This window comes from Macrotis lagotis, chromosome 8 (assembly GCF_037893015.1).
Source record: "Macrotis lagotis isolate mMagLag1 chromosome 8, bilby.v1.9.chrom.fasta, whole genome shotgun sequence".
Lineage (NCBI taxonomy): Eukaryota > Metazoa > Chordata > Mammalia > Peramelemorphia > Peramelidae > Macrotis > Macrotis lagotis.
Window position 1 is genome coordinate 40,418,933 of NC_133665.1, and position 27,444 is coordinate 40,446,376.

Consider the following 27,444-nt stretch of genomic DNA (forward strand, 5'->3'; position numbering starts at 1 on the left):
GTATTTTAAAATCTTTTTTTTTTAGTTTTTGCATGGCAATGGGGTTAAGTGACTTGCCCAAGGCCACACAGCTAGGTAATTATTGTCTGAGGTCACATTTGAACTCAGGTCCTCCTGATTCCAGGGCTGCCTCTAAAATCTTTATATATATATATATATATATATATATATATATATATATATATATGTGTGTGTGTGTGTGTGTGTGTGTGTGTGTGGTTCCACATGAAATTCTGATTCTAAAATTATTTTTCTGATTGGTCTTAATTGGTTAGATTCAAAATTCAGAGTATAAATATATGTGTATATGTGTGCATATTTAAAAATATTTTTTAAATTAGAGATGTCTGTGTAGTTTTCAGTGAGTCTTTTCACATCTCTCCACTGTCAGGGAAGGCTGAGAAAAGATCCCTAGATGTCAGATTTAAATGAGCTGACCAGAGCTCCTAAAATCTCACTGGACAATTGGATCAATGTGTAATATTTGTTCAGAAAAAGAATTGTGTCCATGTGTGTCTGTGTGTATGTGTGTATACATGTGTCTAGTTCATATGTGTAATTCAGATCTGAAATGATTCCTGATTGTTAGACTGAGTTCATTTCTATCCCAGTCGAAATGAAATGAAAGTTCTGTAACATTTATTTCTTTTGTTTGGGGTTTTGGATTTAATTGTTTTAAAAATATTAATTAAAATTAAGTAATCAATAGCCCAGCTGGATCTGAGTCTAACTCCTTACTAGGAAATTTTAGTATCATTTGACCTCAGTTAAAAATTGCAAAGACAATGTTTTCCTTTAAATCCAGTTAGTAAATCAGGTTTGAGATAAATATCTGTAGGAAACTTTTTTTTGTTTTTGCAAGGCAATGGGGTTAAGTGACTTGCCCAAGGTCACACAGCTAGGTAATTATTAAGTGTCTGAGATAGAATTTGAACTTAGGTCCTCCTGACTCCAGGGCTGGTGCTCTATCCACTGTGCCAACTAGCTGTCTCAAGGAAGCATTTTTTTTAAGTTATTTATTTCAAGGAAACTTTTTAAGCAAAGCACATCTTGCTGGCAGTGAGACAAAAAGACAGAATGGTATCCTTTTATTTATCCTTTAACTTAATTTAATGGGCTTCTTAAAAACTCAGTACAATCAACAGATGAGCTGCTCCTGGCTCTCACTGGCTTAGAAAAACCGAGTCCCCACTTATTGTTTACATTTGTGAAAGTTTGTGTACTTGTGTGTAATTTAGAAGCTTTGTGATAAATATCTATGTGAAATGTTCTCACACCTGTGAGCTAATTTGTTTTTGTTAACCTAATATTGATTAACAATTGTATTCAGCCTATTTTAATTAATGAGTATTCACCTGGGTTTATATTCAGCCTATTTTAATTAATGAGTATTTACCTGGGTTTATAAAAGGAAAAATGTATTTATGTGAAATTTTTGTTAACTGGACTGAGTGATTTATAGTTTCATTTCTTTGTGATTGTAAAGTGCCTGGCATAAGTCAGTGAGTTGCTATTGTCTTGTTACAAGTAAAATGAACTTTCATGGTTCCTGGAAATAAGGGCTAATTTGTTATGGCCTCGCTTCTCCCAATGTAAATTGCAAACTCAGAAAGACAATAGTCAGGATGTTGGGAGACTTATCCTGTGCTCAGGATGCTTTCAGAGTCCAGGAAGAGATAACAACTAACCAGAGTTTCTGAAAATTAAATTGGACAATTCAATATTATGTAGTCCCTAGCAGTAATGTTGATGAGTAAGAGGTTGGGGAATTTTATCAATTATGTGATTTTTGGTTATTTGTTGTGAAAATATAAATTATTTGGAGTTACTGTAATAGTGTCAAAGTCTGGAATTAATAACTGTTTTTTTTGTAGGGATAATGAAGGGGAAATATCAAAATCATGACCACCTCTAGAATTCCTGATATTACTAAATAATGTATGATATAATAATGGAAATATTATTTTGTAAAATCTAATCATTCTTGTGTTAATTGACTTGTTCTTACTACTGTTTTATTACATTGGAATTAATAACACATGTTGAAAATTTAAAGTCACCCAAGATGTTCTAAAAGGTTTTAAAGAATTCTGAAAGCAATGATATGTGTGTATCTATTTAAACATGGTTATTAACTAAATGGGTTCATTGTAAAAGTTGCTTTTATAAAAATCCAGTTTTAAATGTGATAATTAATCTAGATAATTAGGATTATTGTATTTTTACATCCTAAATTATGCTTATTATATTTCATTTACAGCACTGTCTGTAGGTTCATGAGCAGTGATTGATAGAATTAGTTATATTTTTCTCTGGATCTCTTTACTGATACTCATCCTAATCATAGCTTGGCACACTCTGATTCCTTTAGTGTTCAAGCCACCTGAAGCTCTGATTATAGGTAATTCCCATATTACAATATATTGATCATTGATCTGTCTGACATCAGGTATATTAAAACAGAAAGACAATATACCAATGAAGCCACTAGCCCTATGGGGCTTGACATTTAATACTGTAGGTAGAGTGGTCTTTGAAGGAACAACTGTCAGCATTGACTATGACAGGATTCCCTGAATTTCATTAGGATCAGGTGTTGGAAGCTTTGCTCATAGTAGAATCAGAAAAGCTTGTGGGGAGCTCCTTACAATATGATGGGAATTCCTCCAGCGTGAGTTTTTAGCTTCTTTCAGGTATCTATAACAGATGTTTGATACAGCAATGACAGACAGTGTTGGGAATCTGAAGGGTGAGGAGGTAATATAATGGAGCCAGCAGACCTGGAGCCTGGCTTGTTGAAAAGGAATACCTGTATGTCCTCTGCCTATAATGGACATCTAATACATAAGGGAACATGTCCTTGTGTCCCTGTGTGCTCTTTTTAGCAAATTGCCATAATCATGTCAGTTGCTCAATAATTAAGTAAAAGAGTGAGCCATTGGAATTCTCTCTTCTAAAATCCTTAACAATTGGCAGATTTTTAGTTTCTCCTCAAGCTTTGTGCTATAGGTCAGAATCAGATTGGGGTCACAATGGATAGTGAGTAGGAGTCAGGGAGATCTGCCTCAGACAATTAGGAACTATATGAGCCTGAGTGATTCATTTATGAATTATTATTATTATTAGCCTCCAACCTGGTGATGACTTCATTCCTGAACCTTCTATTGTACTCTCTACTGAACTCAAGCACTATTTATTGATCAATATAGGGGAGTTCTGGTATGAACCTTAAAACTGAAAAAAAAACCCTTAAAATACAGGATTAAACAAAACTGACAGAAAATATAGATTAGACATTTTAAGTTTTATTCTCTGGGATTTACCTCTAACCTATAGGTGGGGGCCATTAAAATAATGACCATCCTGAACTGGGAGAGAGGGGAAATATTTATGCAAAAACAAATAGAGAAAATCAATAACTCCTTTGTGGCCCTGCAATGAAGTTTGCACAATATCAAGCTGTCTAGATCACTCCTCAAAGACTATAATCCTTGCACAATGCTATCTGATGAATTGTTGTCTCTTCATGGCAGAACAAATTTTCCAGCATCCTGATTATCATCTTCCTGAGTTTGTAATTAACATCAGGAGAGATACCTAGGAGTCTTGGCTTTTTACATAATTGCAAGGTGACTCTCTAAAAATAAGTCTTTTTTTTTTTTTTTACCAGAAATATGGTTTTGAGAAACGTATACTTTTACACTGTTAAATGTTTATCAGAAGGATTGGGGGTAGGGGGAAGACAGACAAATGCCTTTATATACAAGTTTAAGCTTAATCGGCATCATTATCACTTTCTGAAATCTAGACAAATAGCAAAACAATAAATCAAGTCCAGATTTATAATGGTTGATTACAGGTTTTTGTGATATTATGTTAACCATAAAAATTTAACAATGACTCTTGCAAGTTGGTTATGGCTGACTCCCTCCATACTCTAGCAAATAACCTTCTATGTCCTGGCTTCCTTAGATATATTAGAGATTTGAATTTATGCAAACTATTTGGTTTTGGGAAAGATCTGCTTTATTTTTTGGACTCCCCAAGAATCTTCCTTCACAATGTCATGTCTATGTGTTTTTCCAGTACATTAATCCATAGGATTAGGGTTGGGGACCCAGTCTTGTGTCTATGTTTTTTCCCCCATTCTTGGAGGGGGAAAACATATTCTGAAGTACTTCCCCTGTGGCAAGGTTAAATTTTTGTTTATGCTTTTACAAAACAGGCAAACCTAAGATGATCAGGCCCTTTTGGAACAAGGTCCTGGTTGCATCTCTGATAAGACTACTCCATTATATTAGAGATATTTAAAGTCTGGATATAACAATTTTATATGATTCTTCTGGAGGACCTGGTATAGGCTGTTCACATTGTTAGGAAATAAGATGTGATCTTGAGAAAGAATGGGGGGAGGGGGAATAAAAATAACCTAGATTTGGAATCAGAAAGCTTAGGTTCAAGGAATGGATTTATTCCCTCCTACCTCAATATATTCACATCTTTGGTCATCAGTTTGTTTACTTAGAAAACTAGAAGGTTTTACTGAATTACTATTAAAATTTCTTTGGGTAATAGGAAAAGGGGCTTGTTAATATTTCTATTGTGGACCCTCTGCTTGTGTGTCCAACCTGTGTGTGTGTATGAGGACCCATTCAAGCAGGGAGGTTTTTGTTGGGCGCTAATGGCCCAGAAGAGCTAAAAGGTTAGACATCCCTGTTCTAGGGTTACAAGTAATTGGCAGTTTCAACCTGTGCTTACACCTACTATATCATGTTGCTGCATCACCTCCAATTAAGGGTCTCAGAAGCAAACCAGACCTTCCTTGGCCTCAGTGAATTAGCATGATGTTTCCCAGGTGTGTGACCTTGGGTAGGCTCTGTGATCTTAGTATTCTTATTTACAAAAGAGGCTAATAATACCCAGCACATCTCTCCAAGAAATTATGATACTCAAAAGAGATGATGAATGGATATTTTGTTAAAAGTCAGAATTCAAACAAGTGGCTGTATATAGTCTTGACAAAATTCCAGGTGTTATTATTAAAAAATCTCACATGGTCCTGAATTTCATTAGGATCAGGTGTTGGAGGCTTTGCTCATAGTAGAATCAGAAAAGCTTGTGGGGAGCTCCTTACAATATGATGGGAATTCCTCTAGCGTGAGTTTTTAGCTTCTTTCAGGTATCTATAACAGATGTTTGATACAGCAATGACAGTGTTGGGAATGTGAAGGGCGAGGAGGTAATAGTAGTCTACATGAATAAATTTCAATATCTGTGAGTAATTTGGGTCTGAGAAAATGAAGTCTGGGTAGAAATATTTAGGAAAAAGACTAAGGAATAAAAATATATATTTGAGGAGCCTTGGGTTCCCTCAGTCTTACCTAGTAAAATAGGTTTCATTTTAGCCAGGGGAATTGATGTACTAGGGGCCTAGAGTAGAGGCATCAAACTCCCTGTGAGGTTTGCAAACCCCAGGCAAAACAGCCCTAACCAAATTAAAATGTAATTGGGAAATATTTAATGAAATAAATAAGAAGACAATACAATATAGTTTATATTAATTTCAGAATTTTGAAGTCAATATGTGCCTACAGGGATCTGTTTTATTTGAGTTTGACACCATTGGAATTAAGGACAGATTTGTGTTTGGGAATGTAAGAAGGAATAATTGGACAATTTGTGAGCCTCAATCCTCAGTGAATAACAGTTTGTGATTTTTCTGGTCTCTGAGAAAGTCCTGGGTCAAACAGCATCTTTGCTTCTGTTGTGGTAACCGAAAATAATGAGGACAGTTTTGGGTTTTGGAATGTAAGAAGGAATAATTGGAGATATGTGAGCCTCAATTCTGAGTGAATAAGTTTGTTATTTTTCTGGGCTGTGAGAAAGTCCTGGGTCAATCAACATCTTTGCTTCTGTTGTGGTTCCTGAAAACAATGGATTCAGGATCTAGGTGGTGGCTTTTGTGAATAAGTGAGAGTCTTTTAAACTAGAAGATTCCTTTTGCAAGTGGTGGTTCCTTTACTCTGTAAGTTTGACCATTCCCCTCCCACAAACATCCCCCCTACACACACACACACACACACACACACACACAAACACACACACACCCTTTACCCTTACCTCCAGACAGTTGAAAAACAACAAGGTAGTTTTTCAAGAGGGAATCTGATAGAAAATAACTTTCCTATGTCCTCCTAGAAGACTAAGAAAATGAGTGCTGCTAGTACAGCTGCTAGTACAGCTAGGATGTTGGTTATATGTGAAAATCCATCCAAGGATAAGAATTCTAAAATCAGAGAAGCATTGGGCCCTTTCAAGTGTTGTGACAGCTGTGGGGTGAGATAATTCACAAACTCCTGCTGCCTAGTTTCATGTAGAGATGGCATCAGAGGGCATGCATCCATTACATTTTGGGGTGCATTACACTGGATCCAGTACAAATGAGTTAAATTGTGATACTCGTTTTCCCCCAGATATCCTCTGTTTCCCTGGAGTTGCTTTTCTTATTTTCAGTCATAGGTCATCAGGGTGAAATGATTCAACCCAGCAATCAGTTTCAAAATCCTTTCTTAATTTTCTTATTCTGTAATTATTGAATCAATTTGGTATCTGGATGGCACTCAAAAAATATCTATTGGAAACCCTGGTTTTGTAGATGAAAGAGATTCACAAAAGTTAACTGCAATTGCATAGTGTTCTACTTGTTCATCTCCTCTTTAGAATTATATGAGAGCAGTGCAGGGTTGTGGAATGTATATTGGACTTGGAGTCTAGGGGTATGTGTTCAAATCGCATCTTTGGTTCTGAATACTTGTGTGACTTTGGGCAAACCACTTAGTGGAACTGTAAAATGATTGGGCTAGACCCCTGAAGTTCCTTTCAGCTCTATAACTACAATTCTTTGATTCCATGATATGTTCTACCAGTGCAACATGACACAAATTACTTAAGCTCTCTGGGTCTCTATTTCTTCATTTGTAAAATGGGTGTGTGTATGTGTGTGTAGTGGTTAGCAGGGGAATGTGGTTTATATGAAATTCAGTATCTTTAACCTGGGATTAGGGTCTAAAGATAGATTGGGAAAAAAAATTATGCCTTTATTTTCAGTAACTTGTAACTAAAATGAGCATTTCCTTTATTTATGAATTTAAAAAAACAAAACTGTTGAAGAAAGTGGTCATAGGCTTATTTACCAAATTGCCAAAGGAATATGTGACAAAAAAAGGCAAAGAACCTTCACTTTTCAAAAAACTAGAAACTAAGATAGTGATCATCAAATGAGGAATAGTTGAACAAATGATTGTGTGTCTCCCCTAAATGAGGAGGGGTACTCACTTAGTTTTGATCTGTGAAAATAAATGTTTATCTTTTGTTTTTTTAATAAGAAAAAAGGTGGAGAAAAAGGCCAATGAAAGGGGGATTACCTCTTCATAGGGGGAACCGATAAGGCCATGTAAAACTAGGAGGCTCCTGGAGCTTTTCTTGAAAGAATTTTAAATGAAGCCTTTAAACAGACCTCACCAAAAAAACAAACAAACAAAAAAAAAAAAAACGAACTCACAAAAAAACCAGAGTGAAACAACTTTTCACCTCAAGTTCTCTTGAAGGAACTTCAGGAAAGGTCTGCTTCTCATGGCTAAAAGGGTAGTGCAGCATAGGTGGGGGAACTGGGATTCCAGGGGTAGGCTATCACCATAGTGCAGCTCAGATCCCAGCTCTGTAGACCAGCAGTACTGCAAACCAGTAGTTAGGGTCCCGGTTCCCAGCTAAGAAGGCAAAGTCAGGGAACATTGGTGCAACAGGTGGAACTAGGTTGGACTACTTTTATGTGCAGAACAAACTATGAGCACTTGAGACATCATTTCAAAAAGCCTGAGACCAGATCCCTGGCCCCTGGTACAAAAAACTTGGAACTATGTCCCCAGGAACAGAACTCAACTTTCAAAATGAGAAAAAAAAAGTTCACTAACCATAGAAAGCTACTATTATGACAGGAAAGATCAAAATGCCATAGTAGTGACAAAATGCCTACCCAGGAAGACTCAAAGGAGATTATGAATTGATCCCAAATGCAAAAAGTTCTTTTGGAAGAGCTCAAAAGAGGATTTAAAAAAAAAACAAAGAAGAGAAGAACAATTGAAGGGAAACAATGAGAACCATGTACAACTATGAAAAGTTGGAAAAGGTAACACAAAAATTCACTGGAAAAAATTTTTTTTTTAAGTATTGACCAAATGGAAAAAAGAAAATAACTCCTTTAACCAAATGGAAAAGGAAACACAAAAACTAACTGAAGAAAATAAAACCCTAAAAATTAGAATTGGACAAGTGGAAACTAATGAATTTATGAGACACTAAGATTTCATGAAATAAAACCCCAAAATGGGAACAATAGAAGATAATGTAAAGTACCTCTTAGGAAAATTGACCTGGAATAGAGATCAAGAAAAAATAATTTATGAATTATTGATCCATGATCAGAAAAAGAGCCTGGACAATATCTTGAAGGAAATCATCAAGGAAAACTGTCCTAATATCCTAGAACAAGATAATAAAATAGTCCTTAACGAATCCATTGTTCACCTCTAGGAAAAAAAGATCCTCAAATTAAAAACTGTAAAGAATATTGTAGCCAAATTTCAGAATTCTAAGCTAAAGGAGAAAATACTGTAACCTTCCAAAAGGAAGCAATTTAAAAACCAGGGAGCCACAATCAGGATTACACAGGATTTATCAGCTTCAACATTAAGGGATCAGAGGACTTGGAATATCATTTCAGAGGGGCAAAGCAGCTTGGATTACAATGAAGAATAAACCACCCTGAAAAATTTAGCATGTTCTTTTTTTTTAATTAATCTTTTTCAATTACATGCAAAGATAGTTTTCAACATTCCCTTTTTTAAGATTTTGAGTTCCACATTTTTCTCCTTTTCTTCCACCCCCCCCTTTGACAGCAAGTAATCTATAGGTTATACAACTATGAAATCTGAATGCAGACCAAAATGTACTACTTTCAAATTTTTTTATATATATATATATATATACATATATATATATATATATATGAAACCTGTATCAGAAAAAGATTCTATATAAGAAAAAGATTTCTTATATCAGAAAAAGAAATTGAGAGGATGCCCATCAATTGGGGAATGACTGAACAAGTCATCATATGAATGTTACAGAGAACTTGTTTTTCTGTAAGAAATCATGAGCAGCTGAACTTTAGAAAAGCCTGAAAACACTTGCATGAATGATACAGAGTGAAGTGAGCAGAACCAGGAGAACATTATGAGATGATTAACTCTGATGGATTCAACTCCTATCAACAGTTCAGTGATCAAGGACAGTCCTAAAAGACTTGAGATGGCAAATGCCATCCACATCCAGAGAAAGAACTAAGGAGTCTGCATATAGAGCAAAGTATACTTTGTTCACTTTTTAAATACTTATTTTATGCTTTTTCTTTTTTTCTCATGTTTTTTCCCTTTAGTTCTAATCTTTTTTTTTTACAATATGACAAATATGGAATTATGTTAAACACAATTAAACATACACAACCTATATTAGATCATTTGCTGCCATGGCAAAGGGGGAGAGAAGGTGGTTAAAAAAATGTGGAACTCAAATGCTTACAACAAGATGAATGAAAATTATCTTTGCTTTTAATTGGAAAAAAATTAAAAAAAAAGACAAGCCTTTGCTCTATTTATAATTAAGGGAGTTTTCTCACTAAGAATACTTTTTAATTGTTAAATGGACATGATTAAATGTGGCCTCACCCAAACTCTGCTCACCCAACTCTATTCTAACAGACCCAGAAGAATAATTCGAATACATGCATACATAGATATATATTATCATAGAAACCTGGGAATCTTTGTATGAACTGAGGCAGAATAGAAGTGAGGAAAATTAGGAGAAACTTTTATATAAAACATTGTAAAGACAAATAACTTCGAACGATTTAAGAATTAGCATCCATCAATAACCATACCTGATTCCTAAAGAAATATGTTACCCAGGTCCAGACAGAGAAGTGATGAAGTCAGAGGACAGATGAGAAATTTTTTTTTTTGGACATGGACTAGACATTTCTTTTGCTTGATTATGCATATGTATTACAAATTTTCTGCTTTTCTTTCATTTTTTTAATGGGGTGAAAAGGTAAATGTGAAATGGAAGTGAAATAGAAGGGAAAAAGAGGTGAATTTTTGTCAGTTGAAATAAAAAAAAATCCTTCCCTAGGATCTCTTAAGGTCTTTTCAAATTTTAAATACTATGCAATATTCAATTTTCTCAGCGGCAAAATGGAAATAACAATTCTTGTGCTATCTTTCTAGTAGATTTGGTTTGGAGATCAAAGGAGAATGTAAAATATTCATAAAAGTGAATTGTTATTATTTCTGGTTCTAAGAAGCAGGCAAGGCTTCTTTTGACAAGGAGTGATAGGCAAGGTACCTCAAGCCAAGACCATTGAGGTAAGTGCTTCTTAAGAGGTTAACTTTGTTTTGCTTATAAATCCAAGTGGGAAATAAATACATACTAATCCAATAACTCATTATCTTTGTTGGTATGTCCTTTTTTACATAAGTCTTCTCCCTATGATCCCTTCCCTAAATAAGATCCATCCTGGTCTCACTTAATTTCTACAGGAAATTGTAAATAGCAACATCTGTCTAAATCTCTCTTAATGACATCCAGATTTCTTGGGTAAAGATGTGGATCCCAGCAGTTAGGTCACAGCTGACAAGCCCTCATTTCACTGCAACAAACAGCATTCTTTGTTTTTTCGGATCATTGGCGGTGGCCCCCCAAATGTGCTGGCTTTAACTAATGAGTGATCACCGTGAGTTTTGGGGTGGATTTAGAAGTCAAGGAGAGGGCTGTTTATTAGGCAGATGTTCACAAAGACTTTTCCTATTTAAAAAATGAGGGGCTGAAGACTTGCTTTTGGAGAGGGAGGCTGAGTTCCCATGGGCACCAACCCAATATTACTGAGTTTTATGTTCCTGGGAGAGGAGGCAGCCAATGATACTCCCACACAGATTACTCCCAGGAACAACGGCTTTTTCTTTACATGTCAGGCTGTTCTGTATCAAATTTACATTCCCCCCCCTCCTAAAAATAAAACTAATAATTTAGAAAATGATTTTATAACTCCTATCTCCCCATCTTCTTCCATTTGAAACTAGGTTTCTTTACCTATGCCTATCTGATAACTGCTTAGGAGGAAAGATCATGGGTATGAAGTTGGAAGGGAGCTGAAGGGCCAGAAAGTCCATCCAATCTCTCTCTTTTTTTTTTTAAACAGATGGAGAAACAGAGAATAAGAGAATACTTGGGGTCATTTAGCTGGTAAGTAGAACAAGGTGGTCTAACTAGAGGTGATGAACTTATAATACAGAGAGAATTCTTTTCTGGCACAGCCAATATCAGAATTTGTTTGTACTTTGAGTGTTTATGATAAGACGTTATTATTTGTTTATTTTATTTTTTTTTTGTTCAGTGGAGATGGGGTAAAGTGAGAGCAGATTATAAACAGATTTATAAATGCATATTAAAATAAATAAAAATTTTAAAAGGTCATAGTTAAGGCATTTGAAGTCACATCTTCCTGACTTCAGCATTTTTACTCTACTATTCTATCTCCCTGTTTCTCATATTCAATGAGAATTTTTCTGTAGCTATGTTGTTTCAGGCACTGGTCTACATTCTGGGGATTCAAAGTTAAACACAAAAATAGTCCTGCCCTCAAGGGACTTACATTCTATCTTATAGAAGCAATGTGGTGTGGAAATAACACTGGATTTTAATTTTACATTCAAGTACCAGTTCTGATACAAATGGCTATGAGATCATGGTTAAATTCTTTCTTTTCTTTTTTCCATGATAATGGGATTAAGTGACTTGCCCAAGTTTACACAGCCATGTAAGCATTAAGCGTCTGAGGTTGGATTTGAACTCAGGACCTCCAGACTCCAGGACCAGTGCACTATCTACTTTGCCACCTAGCTACCACTATGATTAAGTTCTTAAGCTTCTCTATGCTTCAGTTTGATCATGTGTAAAATGTGGATAAAGATATTTGTGCTACATAGTTTTGATAAGGAAAACATTTTGTAAACATTTCTGCAAAATTGACTGGAAAAATTCAGCACTTTGTGATAAAGATTGCTTTAACCAAGGCCTTCCTTGGGACAAGATGAATCGTAATTTTCATATTCAAGTGAAATTTAGTCACAGCGAACATTAAGGGGAGAAGGTATCATAAAACATGCAGGTGTGTGTGTATGTGTATGTAATATGAAAGGGAAAGGATAGGGGACAATATTCTTTGAAGCCATGAAGGCTTCTTTTTGGGTTGATTATGTAAATGTCTGTCCCTTTAAAGGTACATATATACACATCTATGCCCTTTAATGTATATTCTCTCTCTTACAACTGCTTCCTTGAGTTCAGCTGCTATCAACTACAGAAATTCAGAACTTTCCAAAACTCAGGTCTTTGTTAGTAACCCTGATCTGAAGTACCCTGGGGGACTTCTCTGGTCAAAGCCAGCACATTCCTGGACATTTTGTTGATTTCTCTTGTAATTTATGATCTCAGCAGGCTCAGTCTCATATATGTGACAATTTGTTCAAAGTATTTAGTGTAATTTTTATCTCGTATTTTCCAAGTCTTTGCAATCCAAAGTAGAGTACATAGGATAAGCAGACTTTCAAAATGGAAAATGGAAATTCAGTACCCAAAGATTGGGTTAGATGGTGTCTCATTGTCACAAAGAAGAGCAAAAATTGTGATCCAGAAGTTCACAGATCAATGAGGGAGACAATATACAAATATAAATTATATATTTTCTCCAAAATAAGGAACCTTTGTTGGACTGCTGACCTACCAGAGATAATAACAATTCATATTTGTATAGTGCTTTACATACAATAATGATTCTACAGAAGACCTCCTTTGTATCCCTGGGGCAATGCTAATGGAAGACAAGTTTACTAAGTAGTAAAAGTCCTACAAATGGGATTGATGATGTGTCCTGGACTCCTCTTGTAGACTGGTAAAATCTATGAGTTCTTATTCAGATTAATGTTTTTAAATGCATAAAATAAAATGCATCAAATTACAAAGGAAATCAGTTATAATGAAATACAGTGAAGTTCATGAATACAATGTTAAGAATGCCAGACTAGAACATAACCTTGAAGGCAGGGACTGTTTTATTTTGCATTTTTATATCTTAGTATCTAGTTTAGTGCTATATTTTGAAGGCTTAATAAATGCTTGTTGACTGATTAATTAACTCATAATGATTGCTCATTAGTTAAAGCCAGCATATTTGGGGGAACACCCCCAATGAGCCGAAAAAAGCAAAGAATGCTGTTTGTTCTCATGAAATGAGGGCTTGTCAACTATGACCTAACTGCTGGGAAGTTTATCACTAGAGGATTGGCCACCGAGTTAAGAATGATTTTGGTCATAATAACTCATGAAGACTATTACTGAAGAATCTGAGTGTACCCATAATCTCCACTCCTTTTAGAGATTAAATGATAGGAGACTACAGATGAAATTTGTCAATGCTTAGGTTGATTATGTGACAAGCGGCTACATAGGTCAATGTGAAAGCCCCCTTGTAGAGAAGATGATGAGGTTATTAGGCACATGTACCTTGTTTCCCCCTTAGTAATTAATGACCTACCTGGATTGTAAACTCAACATTGATTTAAAATTTACCAATCTTCTTTTTTAATTTAACCTATCAGAATTATCTTCCTTTTCTATAAAAATTTGTCTTTTAAAAGGGCAAGTGCAGCCTGAGTTTGATGCCTTGTCTATGCAATAATAAACTCATTTTACTACACCTTTCCTGAGACTGCTTAATTTTTTTTAGATAAACCTAAGGAAGAATTTTCTTTCTACACTATTTGATAGTCATATTCATGGTCATAGCCATTGCCGTAGCTATAGTCTTTATTAATCACCTTCTGTGTATCAAACACTGTGTATAAAAAGAAAGATAAAAATAGTTCCTACTCTCAAGAAGATCATAGTCTAATGGGGGAAACAATATGCAAATATCAGTAATAATAATAATAATAATAATAGGCAACATTTATCTAGCACTGTGGCTAAGTGTTTTACAATTATTTTCTCCTTTGATCCTCATATCAACCCTAGGAGTCAGGAGATATTATTATTCCCATATTACAGAAGAGGAACTTGAAGCAAACAGGGTTAAGTGTCTTGCTCAGTATTTCACAGCTAGTAAAATGGTTAAATTTGAACTCGTGTTGTATCCACTGAGCACCCTAGCTACCTCTTCTGAATATATACAAGTAGTCTCAGGAGGAAGGCACAAAGGTGAAGGAAGTTATGGAAAGGTTTCCTGTAGAAGATAGAACTTTAGCCATGACTTGAAGAAAAGCAGAGAAGTCAGAAGGTAGAGATGAGGCAGGAGGACAATCCAGGCATGGGGGGGCTTGAATTTAGAGCTACAGTGGTATAAGAAAACTCAAGAGAATTCTGTAAATACAGGATACTTTTATTTGTAGACTCCAGATTCTTCTTCCTTTTTAAAAATTAGATCCAGTTATAGCTTGTATTTTTTATTCTCCAAGACCTTTCAAAAGTCACTGATAATAGCTCATTAATCTCTTTTACCAGGTCTAGAACAAGAAAAGGAAATGACAGACCATTCCAATATCTTTGACAAGGAAAGTCCCAATGGGGTCATGAAGAGTTGGATACTGCTGAACAACACCAACAATAACAAGTCAAGGTATCATAGAAGGCCTTTCATCTAGACTTGGTGACTTGAACTCCATGATGTCAGGTATGGAATGACTCTTTACTTATTTAAATTTCTACTTCTTCTTAGTTTTGTTCTATTTTAAACATTAAACTCCATGGAAGAAAAATGAGCTTTCTCACAATTGTCCTTTATAATTGTCCTAACTACCCAGTGCAGTAGTCTTATTTCTTCTTCAATATAATCCTTACAATGCTCTTTTTTGTTTTCATCCTCAGTTACTTACCCATGCTTCCAATTTCTGTACCTGTTTTTTTTTTAAATTGGTATTTGCTGATTACTTCCTTTTATATTTTTCTTAGGCAGCTCTTTTTTCTTCTCATCAGAATAATATTTGCTTGCCATCAAAATTTCATTTTTAGGGGGCAGCTAGGTGGCATAGTGGATAGACCATTGGCCCTGGAGTCAGGAGGACCTGAATCCAAGTTTGACCTCAAACACAATAATTGCCTAGCTGTGAATAAAATTTTAAAAAAATTTAAAAAATCATTTTTAGGGCCTTCAAAAACCTTTTTAGACTTGCTTCCCCTTTAAAATATTAGACTATGAAATTCTAATTATACTTTCAATGCTGAACCATCTGCCTCTCCATTGACCTTTGAGTGGTCTTCATTACTTCTTATTCTTGTCATATTTTTCTAACTCATTTTATCTTTCTTTATGCACTTTTGTATCAAAGTCACTAAAAATAAAATAATATATTGATCAAATTTCAATGGACAAAAAAATTTTCATGTGCCAACTACTCTGCTAAGTTTTGGGGATGTGAAAAAAATGAAAAGGTTACTGTCCTCAAGAAGCTTAAAGTCTAACAGGAGAAGAGAATACTTATAGGGAGTGATGACCATGAAAGGGAGTTATGGTTTGGGAAGCCTTAAACATAGTAAGTGGAGCAAAAGGATGGTCCATTGATATGCTCTCTCCAGAGGCAACAGCTGTGTTGTCTTGATTACAGTTTTCAGAATAAGAGCTGGAGTGGTGGTGATAGAGGATGGTTCAAGTGGTTTTTGGTGATCTTGTTTAGTGGATAGAAAATGGCTGAAGTGGGATCAGGAATGCAAAGTCTGAGGGAGCCCAATTGACTTGGCTTCTCCTAGACATTTTCACTGGCAGTTGGATTTGGAGGGTGGATTAACAGTAGCAGAGAATTTTGGCAGGTTTTATCATGTTCTTTGTAGTATTTCTTTATCCTCTACAACAGATGTTGGCTCATGAGCTGAAATTATTTTTATAGTATACTATTTATAAATATTTATCCTGAGCATTACAATATGGAATGACCATGTGACCTGTGAAATGTTTTTTTTATATAACCAATAATGCCAAGTTCTTTGTTTGCCTTTTTAAAGGAGAACTCATGAGTCATTCTTCAATTTAACTGCAACTTTCTTTTATTCTCAGTCATCTCCTTGTCAATCTCCTTGCTACCTAGACCAGAAATGAAACTTAGGAGAACTTAACCATTTCATCCTCAGAATTCCCAACTTGGAGTGCAAACATTCTGACTAGTTGTTGTGTCACTCGTCTGCTACATCTAGCTATGGCTTCAGCTATGCTACACTTTATTTTTTTTTATTTTTTTATTTTTTTAGGTTTTTGCAAGGCAAATGGGGCCAAGTGGCCCGCCCAAGGCCACACAGCTAGGCAATCACCAAGTGTCTGAGACCAGATCCGAACCCAGGTACTCCCGACTCCAGGGCCAGCGCCCCATCCACCGCTCCACCCAGCCACCCCTATGCTACACTTTAGCCACTTCTCCAGTCACTATGACTTCTTACTGCCCATCATCTTCTCCCTCCCTCTTTTTGGAACTATAATGAGATAAGTTCTGTCATTCCTCTTAAAAAGAGTATGTCAATATACTACCCTATAGCTTCATTTACCATCCCTGTAACTTTCTAAATCAAAACTATCCTCCCAGGTTACTTCACCTTTGTATCTGCTGTTGTTGTTATGTTCTTTGGTCATTTCAATCATGTCTAATTCTTTGTGACCCTATTTGGAATTTTCTTGACAAAAAAATCTGCAGTGGTTTACCATTTCCTTCTCCAATTTATTTCATAAGATGAGGAAACTGAGGCAAAAAGGATTAAGTGTATTGCCTTGAGTCACACAGCTGGTAAATGTCTTTCTGATGTGTCTTCTTGACTTTAGCTTCTCTTGTCTATCTACTATAGTGTCACCTTCCTGCCCCTTGTACCAGTTGTTTTCCTTATTAGAATATAAGCTTCTTGAGGGAAGGGATTATTGTTCCTTTTGTATTTGTGCCCCTTGTGTTTAAGTAAGTGTTCGATATATAGTAAAAACTTACTGCTTTTTTATATTAATTCACGTATTTTTCCTTCACATCCCACTTTAAAGCAGTCAAAACTGATGAGAGTAGTATGACAATAATGCTAATACTAATAACATTAATAAAGTAATACCTGATGTTTATATAGTGCCTTAAGGTTTCCACAGCACTTGGATTCCTTATATTTTGAACCTTAAAATGACCCTACTGATTGATGAGTAATGAAATTTAGAACACCAAACATTTAAATTGATGTTTACAGATGGTTTCAAAATAGTCTAATTGAAGAATCACAAATTCATAGTGTTTTAAGGGTAAAACAAAAAAGAAAAAATCTAACGAGACAGAGGATAATTTTACCCCTGACAAGAATTTGATGACTGGAAGAATTTAAAGCAGTGAAGGAAGAATAGAAAAACCACTGAACTTTTAGAGTGAAGTAAGACAAAGATGGGGGTTAGATAGACTGTCTCAGGGGGAAGCAGCTTCTTGAGTCCCAAGATAGGATGATGTGGATCATAGATAGCATGGAGACTAAGACTCATATGAAGAACAAATAGATAGTTGTGCTTAATCTTTCCTACTTCAGGAGGGACAAAAACTATTTATTGACCTGATATTAGAGCTGTTTTTATCCAGGTTATATCAGAGAATCTTCTATGATTTGCTAATGATCTGATGATGACCGTCACCCATCCATGGTGACTCAAGTCAGAAAACAAATTCTAGAAGGAAGATTCTTGCTAAAATCTGTGAAGATCTTGGAAAAAAAATGAAACCTTTAGTGATGAAAGATGTTCTTTCTTCATGGTTGCCAAATAAAGATAAGGACTTCAGAAGGGAAAGGGGAAATATGAGGAGTTAACTGGATAAGAGGTTAAGAATGGGATTTAAAGTTTTGGTTTAGGGTTTAAAGTATAGAAATGATGGACTCTTGGCAAGGGGTGGAGTACCAATAACAAAGGTTAGTAAAAATACATTTGTCTATAGTCTTACAAATCTTATCAATTAAGTTTTAGAATGAAAATGGAGGAAGAAGGGGAAAAACTACTTATGATTCTCTGCCAAGCAAGAAAACATAGAGAACAAAGGATATAACATATGGAGAAAAACACCAGAAGGGAGTGCCACAATTTCATAAAAGACAATATCCAAGAAGAGAGTGAGTGACAGAAACCATAGCTCCAAGTATAAGACCACTGATGCATGCAGCACATGAAAGGAGTTCAAGTGGTCATCTAGTGCAACCCCTTCATTTTGCAGATGAATTACTTGAGGGCTGAGAGGGGTTATGCCTCAAACCACACAGGGTCTAAGTTGAGTCTATTTTGAGCCCAGTTCCTCTGATTTGAGATAGAGTTTTCATTGCATCTTGGACTACCTTTTCAATAAACAGCTGAACTGGAGCTCTTAACAAAGAAGTTAATTTTATTTTAATAGATATCTTTGAGACTTGATGGGGATAAGACTTATGATTGCAACTTGGCTCTGGCAGAATATTCTTTATTACAAAGAAACAGAATAGATAAAAGGAGTAGAGGGGGAGGAATATGGTGTATTAGAAGTATATACTCAAAGAACTGGTGTTGGGGAAGCAGGATGGGGAACATTTAGATGAGGATCAATGGAAGCAAAAATAGAAGCATTGCTGTCATGGGAGAATAGTACAGACCATCTGGAAATAAGGAGAAATAAGATGAAAGGTTTGAAGAAAGTTCGCAAACTTGGCCAAATATATATACATTTGCTGGAACTTTCTCTCTTTGCTAAGCAGAAAGACTGATAAATTTTTGACTTATCTTAAAGATAATTTCATTCCTTGATCATTTTTGGAAGGGATGTGGGAAATCTGGGACACTATTACACTGTTGGTGGAGCTGTGAACTCACCCAACCCTTCTGGAGAGCTATTTGGAACTATGCCCAAAGGGCAACAAAAATGTGCATACCCTTTGACCCAGCAATACCACTACTGGGTCTATACCCTGAAGAGATGAGGAAAAAGGGTAAAAACATTACTTGTACAAAAATATTCATAGCAGCCCTGTTTGTGGTGGCAAAGAATTGGAAATCCAGTAAATGTCCTTCAATTGGGGAATGGCTTAGCAAACTGTGGTATATGTATGTCATGGAACACTATTGTTCTATTAGAAACCAGGAGGGATTTGCATGAACTGATGCTGAGTGAGATGAGCAGAACCAGAAAAACACTGTATACCCTAACAGCAACATGGGGGTGATGTTCAACCTTGAAGGACTTGCTCATTCCATCAGTGCAACAATTGGGAACAATTTTGGGCTGTCTGCAAAGGAGAGTACCATCTGTATCCAGATAAGGAGCTGTGGAGGTTGAACAAAGTGCAAGGACTATTCCCTTTAATTTAGAAAAAAAACAGATATCTTATTGTCTGATCTTGTTACCTCTGATAATTCTCTTCTCTTTAAGGATATGATTTCTCTCTCATCACACCCAATTTGGATCAAGGTACAACATGGAAACGAAGTAAAGACTGACAGAGTGCTATCTGTGTGTGTGTGGGGAAGCAAGATGGGGGGAAAATTGTAAAACTCAAATAATATCTTTAATAAAAATAAATTTAAAAAAAAGATAATTTCATTCCTCATAAGACCAAGGAAATGACAAGGGCAACAGTCATCATGATATTGGTTCTGAGTAAGGAGAAGCAACTGAAGAAGAAATGATAGGAAACTTGGGAACAAGAAATTGTTCCATGTTATACAAAAAGAGAAGAGAGCCCATTACTGTTGAATGTGTACTTTGATTTTTTTAAATCAAAGGGTTTAGAGAAATATTAGGTATCATTCAGTGGTATGAATTTAGGAGAAGACAAAGAACCAAAAGGAGTCAATGATAAGACTGAAATGAAGAATAATATATCTCAGCACTCTAGCATACAAAATAATGGTGGTCATAAATTTTGAAGAAGAGAAATTGATATCTGTTGACAAATGGAGCAGTAAGGACACAAAACATGGAGACTGAGAAAAGACAAATTTGACCAGGAAGAAATAATCATGGGGAAAATGGGGGCATGGAAAAATGACATATTAGATATTAATCAAATTTGTCAGATATCATATAGAGGTTGAGGGATAAGAACTGAATCTGTGATTACTTTGGTATCGAGAGAAAATTCATTCTAACAATGCAAATTGCCATCTCAGAACCTATAATCTTACAGAGATTTACTTAGAATTCTGAGGAGTTAAGAAGCTTGTCTAGAGTCTCATAATCAATACTAGATATGTGTGCGATGAGACTCGAGCCCAGGTCTTCTAGTTCTAAGGCCAATTCTTTTTCCTCTGAGTTCTATTATTTCTCCATTACATGTATAAACTTTTGAATTCAATTATCCCCCAAAGTCTGAAAAATTGGGGAAAAATCCACTGGAGGAACCTATTAGCTATCTTCACTTATCCTATACCTTCCCTGCCTCCCTAGCTTCCTGATCTCATTTGAGACTTTTGGAACAGATGAACACTCTAAAACTGTTTTTTTCCAGTTCTAAAGCTCATTATGTCACTAGTTGAAGTACTATCACATAGGAGGGAGATTTAGTTTCAGAGGGTGCAATCAGGATCAGAGAAAGATGTGTGCTCAATACTAACCAAAACAATAAGAGCTACTTCAAAAAAAAGTAGAATTGGTTGCCTAGTTAGATAATAAAATCCCAGTTACTGAAAGTAATTTCAGACCATCTGGATAGCCTCTAATTGGCCTTGTAGAAGGGATTCTTACATTGAGTGAAATATTAGACTGAATGATTTTTAAGATATTCTTTTCTAAATTCTATGATTTCCATAGGGTTAGCTCTGAAGAAAAAATTCTGAAACTATAAATGATTCCATTGATTATGAAAAAGAACTTTCTAAAGAGAAAGAGAAATCACTATACAGAGACCTCATCAACCAACAGAGAATTTGAACAAGAAGTATGTTATAGAAATAAGATTGAAGCAAGGGCAGATAACGGAGGATGAATACCAAAGTGGTTCTGTAACAATTGTAATAGAAATACCAGAATGATTGAAGCTGGCATTGCATGCTAAGCATCATTCAATCAACATGCACTTAAGCATCTATTCTGAGTCAAGTACTAAGGATACAAATACAAAGAATGAAATAAAATTTATTTTCAAGAATATTATATCAAGATATAAAATAAAGATAAGGTAGTTATAGAGATAGACTCTAGCACCTGGAAGGATCCAGAAAGGGTTCTTGTAGGAGACAGGGTTTGATCTATGTCTAGAAAAAAAAGAGGGATTCTTTGAAGTGGAATTGAGGAAGGAATGCATTCTAAACATAAGGGGGAGGTAGTACAAAGGTATAGAGAAAAGTGTTAAAAATCAAATAGAAGCGTTAGTATTTTATCCTCAAGGTAATAGGTTATCAGTAGAATTTATCAAATAGACCATGTTATGGGAGAAATACCTCCTTTCTGAGTCCAAGTGGTAGGTAACTGCTGCCAAAAATTTATCGCAATGTGGAAATCCAGTATGTTAAAAACTTGGATTTTATTATCATGCCCAAACATTGGTTCAGGTCTCAGAAAAAAACTAGAACATTGTGAGGATTCTGACAAGACTTCTTATATGCAAAATTACATCAGATGACAGAGAAATAATTCATTTATATATTGCAAATTTATACATTCCTCTTGGGCCATAAAAGTTAAAGAGAAGTTAGAACTAGGATTCCATACTTCTTTCAATGTCATAAAAACTGAACAAAAAAACTAAAGGAAGTCATGATCTCATACACATTCTAAGGAAACAAACTTCATCAAACAAACTTTGTAGGTAAACTAAGTTAAGTTACAGATTATACTGCATTTAGAGAATTTACAAATAGGCTGTTTGAAGATAAAGATTTATATGTTGCTCAAGGACAGTGCTCAGGGACAGTTGAGATTCTTCCTCTGGCTTATTATCTAAAGAATGTTTAAGGCTGTAAGCAGATTTTCACATCCCACAGGTTTTGATCAACTATAAATTGCAGGAGGAATGAAATACAATTTAAAATCTTCATGACAGACACAAAAAGAAAAGGACATTTTCAACTATATTGGAGAGAAAGGGAAGATGAAAGAACCTCTACTCAGGGTAGATGAGACTACAATGTTGGATGCAAAGTCTTATTTTATTTGAGTCTTCTCTTCCAAAGAGACAGGCCTTTGGAATGAGGAGAAAACAAAAATGATTACTAGGGAATTTAAACCCTTCAAGTTAGAGAAATATTTTCCTTGAAGTGGGAATACTCAGTTGTTCTTTCACAATGAGTTTGAATCATTAAATCTGGACAAACAGCACCACTAGGATTAAGAGAATTTGTGGTAGAGATTGTTGAGATGCTGTCAGTGATCTTTGAAAAATAATGGAGAACAGAAGAGGGTACCTCAGGATTAAGGATAGACACAAATAATGATTTTCAAGGGATTCTACATACACAGTCTGCTTGGAGTTTTGTTTGCTTCACTACAAAGCCAACTGCTTTTGGTGAGGAAGGGAAGCCTTTCAGGCTGTGGTTGGGCTTAAAGAAAGGGATTGGTGAAGGTCAGATCTAAGGAAATATGGTTTGTTGCTTCATATTTGGGATTGGAATTATCTTAGACTTTTATGGTCCATTTAACAGTTAGCAATATGTTGTTTAGTTATAGGAAGAAAAGTATATTTGGCAAAGATACAATATTGAGTCAGTTGGGCATAGTTTCCTAGTTCCTAGGTTGGCCATTTTGGTCGGTTGACCAGAAGCATGAGGGAGTATTTCTGCCTTGTGTCCAGATTCTATACTTAGGAGTCAACCAATTCAGTCTCCAGGACAGAATCAATATAATTTAAGGATTAGGATTAGGCTGGGCCCTTAAGACATTGTTCCTTTCACAGGTGTGCTATTATTTGTTCTTTTGCCAAAATCATGGAGTAGAATTCATCAGACAACAGGACACTCCTATTTCAGGACTAAAATAAATGTTTAGATATCATTACTGATTTTTTATATCCTTATAGAACCACAGGCTTTCTATGGAAAAATGATGGAGGTCATGCAATCCCTCTTCCTTCTTTCAATTTTGACCTTCCTAAGAACAATATTACAAAAATTTAACAGAGTATACAATTTCAGAGTTGACTTTTGTAAACTGGGTTTTGAAATCTCTTCCTATGCTGAAGAAACAAACCAGCTCCAAATGGCCTAGATGCCTGCTGCTGCTCTTTTTTATAGTGTTACTTTCCTTTATAAACACTTGAAGAAGTAAATTCAAATATCACAATAGTTTGTGTTTTTGTAATGGAATGTCTGCAGCCTAGCTCATTCAAAGGCAGGTCAAGGTCAAGGTTGATTAGTACATCATCTCTTTGGAATATTAAATTATTAGCTTTTTCCAGGGAAAGTACATTAATATGAAGAAAAGTTTATAGGCAACATTGTTTAATTGATTTTCACCAATTCCTTTCCAGTAAGTCCTGTTATAAGTTACTGGTGATGAAAAAAGTATTAAGTAAGTATGCTGTCCTTACATGGGTGAAAAGTAAGTGTGATTTCCTGGTCATGGAAAGGCTCCATCTTCCCCTTAATATAACTCTTACCAGTCTGGACATTAGACATCAATAGCCTTATTTTCTCTTGATAATCATGATTCAAATGAACACATTTTTACCTCTAGGTGTGATATGCTCATCGATTTGGTTTTGGAAAGGACCTGAGATCATTTGGTTTAGTCCCTTCATTTTACAGTATAGTGTGGGAAACTAATGGCAAGAGACATTAAGTAATTTGCCCAATAGTTCCCTAAGTATTAAGTGGCAGAGCCAAGATTTAAACAGAGTTTGAATCTTTTGATTCAATATCTATCAGGTTTTCTGTCACATGCTGTCTCTTGAAGAGAACTCATTTATGTTAGTGAAGGTCAGATTGAATCCTCTCTATGCCTTAAAGTTTCATGATTTATGTCTATAAATAGAAACAGTACATGTACACCATAGAAATTGCATGTGTTCTTTCAACAAAGATCCAAATAAATATTATATATAAATTTATATTTGACATGACTCCATTCATATACATTACTTTGTATGTCAGATTAGTTAGGGCTCAGATCAGAGGGAATATGATCTTTAATGCTGGGGATAGAAAAGAGATGAGGAGCTACAGGGGGAAGCAAGGACTTTGTGAAGAAATCAAAATCATGGTCAATTTTTATGCTTTCTTTCAGACTGTGACCCCATTTGGAATTTTCTTGGCAACGATGCTGGAGGGGTCTATTATCCCTTCTCCTGCACATTTTGCAGATGAGGAAACTGAGGCAAACAGGATTAAGTGATTTGCTCACAGTCACACTAAGTGAGTCCAGGTCCAGTGCTCTATTATTCACTGTGCAATTAGCTGCTCATTTGTGTTATAAAATTTTGTATTATTATTTATAATTTATATTATAGAAAGTGATGATAGTTGAAAATAGCCCATCTTTTGAAAATGTTAGGTGACTGAGTCATTTATTCAGAGATTAACTAAGAATAATTTAGAAAAATTAATTGGAGCTAATATCCTCTAACTTGAAATCAGAGACTGTCTTTTGTCTTTATTTGCAAGTCCGGTACTTAGTTTCTGTCACCTGACAGATAATAAATATTGTTGACTGACTTACCAACTGAAACTTTCAATATAGGGACTATATTTTAAAGGGCAGGGGAGTCTCACAAGATCATTAATTTATATATGGAAGGGATATTTTCCTTCATTTTTATAAATATGGAACCTGAAATGCAAAGCCTCAAAGAGGGTAATATAACGTCCAATAGAATTAGAATTTGAATCACGACCTTTTGACACATTGTCAGTTTAGGGTCTTGCGCATGGAGTCAGTGAGACCTGACTTTAAATTTGACTTCAGCTATGTGAGTCACACAGCTGACTTACATTTTCCTCAATCTTTTCAACTGTCAAATGGGGAGAATAGCACCTTTCTCATAGGGTTGTTGTGAGATCAATTAAGATAAATATTTTAAAAGCATTTAACATAGGACCTGATATGTAGCAGGTGTGATTTAAATATTCTCTTCCCTTCCCACTTTTTTCCATGAACTTTCCCCTATACTAGGGAATTCCCAAAATTAACTCCCAATTAACTACCAAAAATGTACAAGGTAGGTTTTTTTTTTTTGCTATTCCAAGAAAGTCATAATGAAGAAAATGTTGTAGAAAGAAAGCACAAATATGTGAGAAAGAATATGACCAGACAGAACTAAGATGATGGAATAGAGGCAGCAATGCAGTTAATTCTACCAACATTTCCTTCCAAACAATTTGAAAATAATGCCTCATATTGAATTCTAGAGCAAGAGAGACAGCTAAAAGTTGGGATGAGACTATTTTTCTGGTCTAAGACAATTTAGGAGATCAGTAGGAGAGGTTTGTGACATAAGGATAAGAGCATGTGAACTTTGGAAGTGGCAGCTTCCAGAAGCAACAACTTAAGAGCTCTTAGTCCAGAAATGGTAAGTGTATTGGGATAACTGGTCAGAAAGAGATTACAGGAGGGATGGCTAGGTGGCACAGTGGATAGAGCACCAGCCCTGGAGTCAGGAGTACCTGAGTTCAAATCCAGCCTCAGACACGTAATAATTACCTAGCTGTGTGGCCTTGGGCAAACCACTTAACCCCATTTTGCCTTGCAAAAACTTTAAAAAAAAATAAGAAAGAGATTACAGGAAACCTTTTGCTGATACTGGATACAGCTGGTGCCAACTGCCAATTTCATTGCCCATACACAGTTCTTATTACTTCCATGTATATATCCCAAAGAGATCAAAGAAAAAGGAAAAAGGCTATATGTGCAAAAATATTTAGAACTGTTCGTTCTGTGTTGGCATAGAATTGGAAATCGAGTGGATTCCCATCAATTGGAGGAATGACTGAATAAGTTGTGGTAAGTGATTATGATGAAATGAAATTTATGAGAAATGATGAACAGTAAAAAAATTATATGAGCAGATGCAATGGGAAATTTACTATATACAAAGTAACAGCAATATTGTAGGATGGTCATCTGTGAATGACCTACCTTTTTTCAGTAATGCTGTGACTCAAGACAACCCTGAAGGATTTATGATAAAGAATTCTATCCATCCCAAAGAAAAAGCTGATGCTTGATTAGTATATCATCATGAATACAGATTTAAGCAGACTTTTTTTTAAACCTATGTATCATTGTGATGGTACACTTATTATGCTATGAACAATGATGACGGGGTAGTTTCAGGAAAAACCCGGGAAGACTTATAATCTGTTGCAAAAGTGAAGTGTGCAGAACTAGATCATTTTACACACTAACAGCAATATTATAATGAAGATTTACTGTGAAAGATTTACCTAATCTATTGTATTAATAATCCAAGACAATTCTGAAATACACATGATGAAAAAGAGAGAAAAATGATGAACTCTAAGTGCAAATTGGAATACAATTTTTCACTTTATTTTTCTTGTTTTGTTTTTTTCTTGCAACATGGCTAATATGGAAGTGTATTTTGCATGATTTATGCAGTTCCTAACATGATCATCATATAGCTTGCATTTTCAATTTGTGGGGGAGGGGTGGGTGGGAGGGAGAGAATTCAGAACTCAATTTTTTTAAATGTTAAAAATAAATAAATGATAACTTTAAAAAAATTAGGAAATAAATGATTTTACCAGGTAAATTCAAGACATTTTTGGAATTTAGGACATAATGCGATATGAGAACCTTGGAACGTTGAATGTTCAAAACTGTTCAATCTGTAATAGATTTACATTGAGAGGACTGAAGCAACCTGATAATAGTCAAGTTAAAAGTATAAAATGTACATTATCCAGTTTTGTACTTAGAAGTTTCTCTTTTGGTATTTTGGCATTGCTTTTTGAAATAAGCAAATTATATGTTTTGCTATTTCAAAACTTCAAAATTTTTGAGGTTTCATAATGTAGCTATTATAATGTAGACCAAAAACCCTCTGTACCTTAAATGGTCCTTTGTTGAGTTTCTGTGACCAAAAATTAAAAGAAAAAAAAGAATACAATACCCTGTGACCAATCTTTTGGTTATAAAATGTCTCCAAACTTAGACTGCAGAAAAAAAGGTGCATAAACTGTTTCCAGTACAAATGTGACCTTTCCAACTTGGGAAAAAATTGCCAGATCATTCACTTCACTCAAATAGCATTTGGGAGCTCAAGGTCAGCATCCCTAGGCCACAATGAGTCATTAGAATGGTAATAATAATTTTAATTTATATAGTACTTCCTAAACAAAGGGCCTGTGTCACAACAACTGTAAGA

General features: G+C 35.2%; 1 long non-coding RNA gene across 2 annotated transcripts; it reads left to right on the plus strand.

The window, feature by feature from the left end:
• Positions 1-239: 239 nt before the first annotated feature.
• LOC141495424 (uncharacterized) lies at positions 240-26,645 on the plus strand. 2 transcript variants are annotated; one of them, XR_012470775.1, is made up of 3 exons: positions 240-11,358; positions 14,674-14,842; positions 16,411-26,645. It is a non-coding gene; the product is annotated as an uncharacterized LOC141495424 (long non-coding RNA). The 2 variants fall into 2 exon arrangements; XR_012470777.1 differs by having other exon boundaries at positions 240-10,481; positions 11,315-11,358; positions 14,674-26,645.
• The last annotated feature ends 799 nt before the right edge of the window (positions 26,646-27,444 follow it).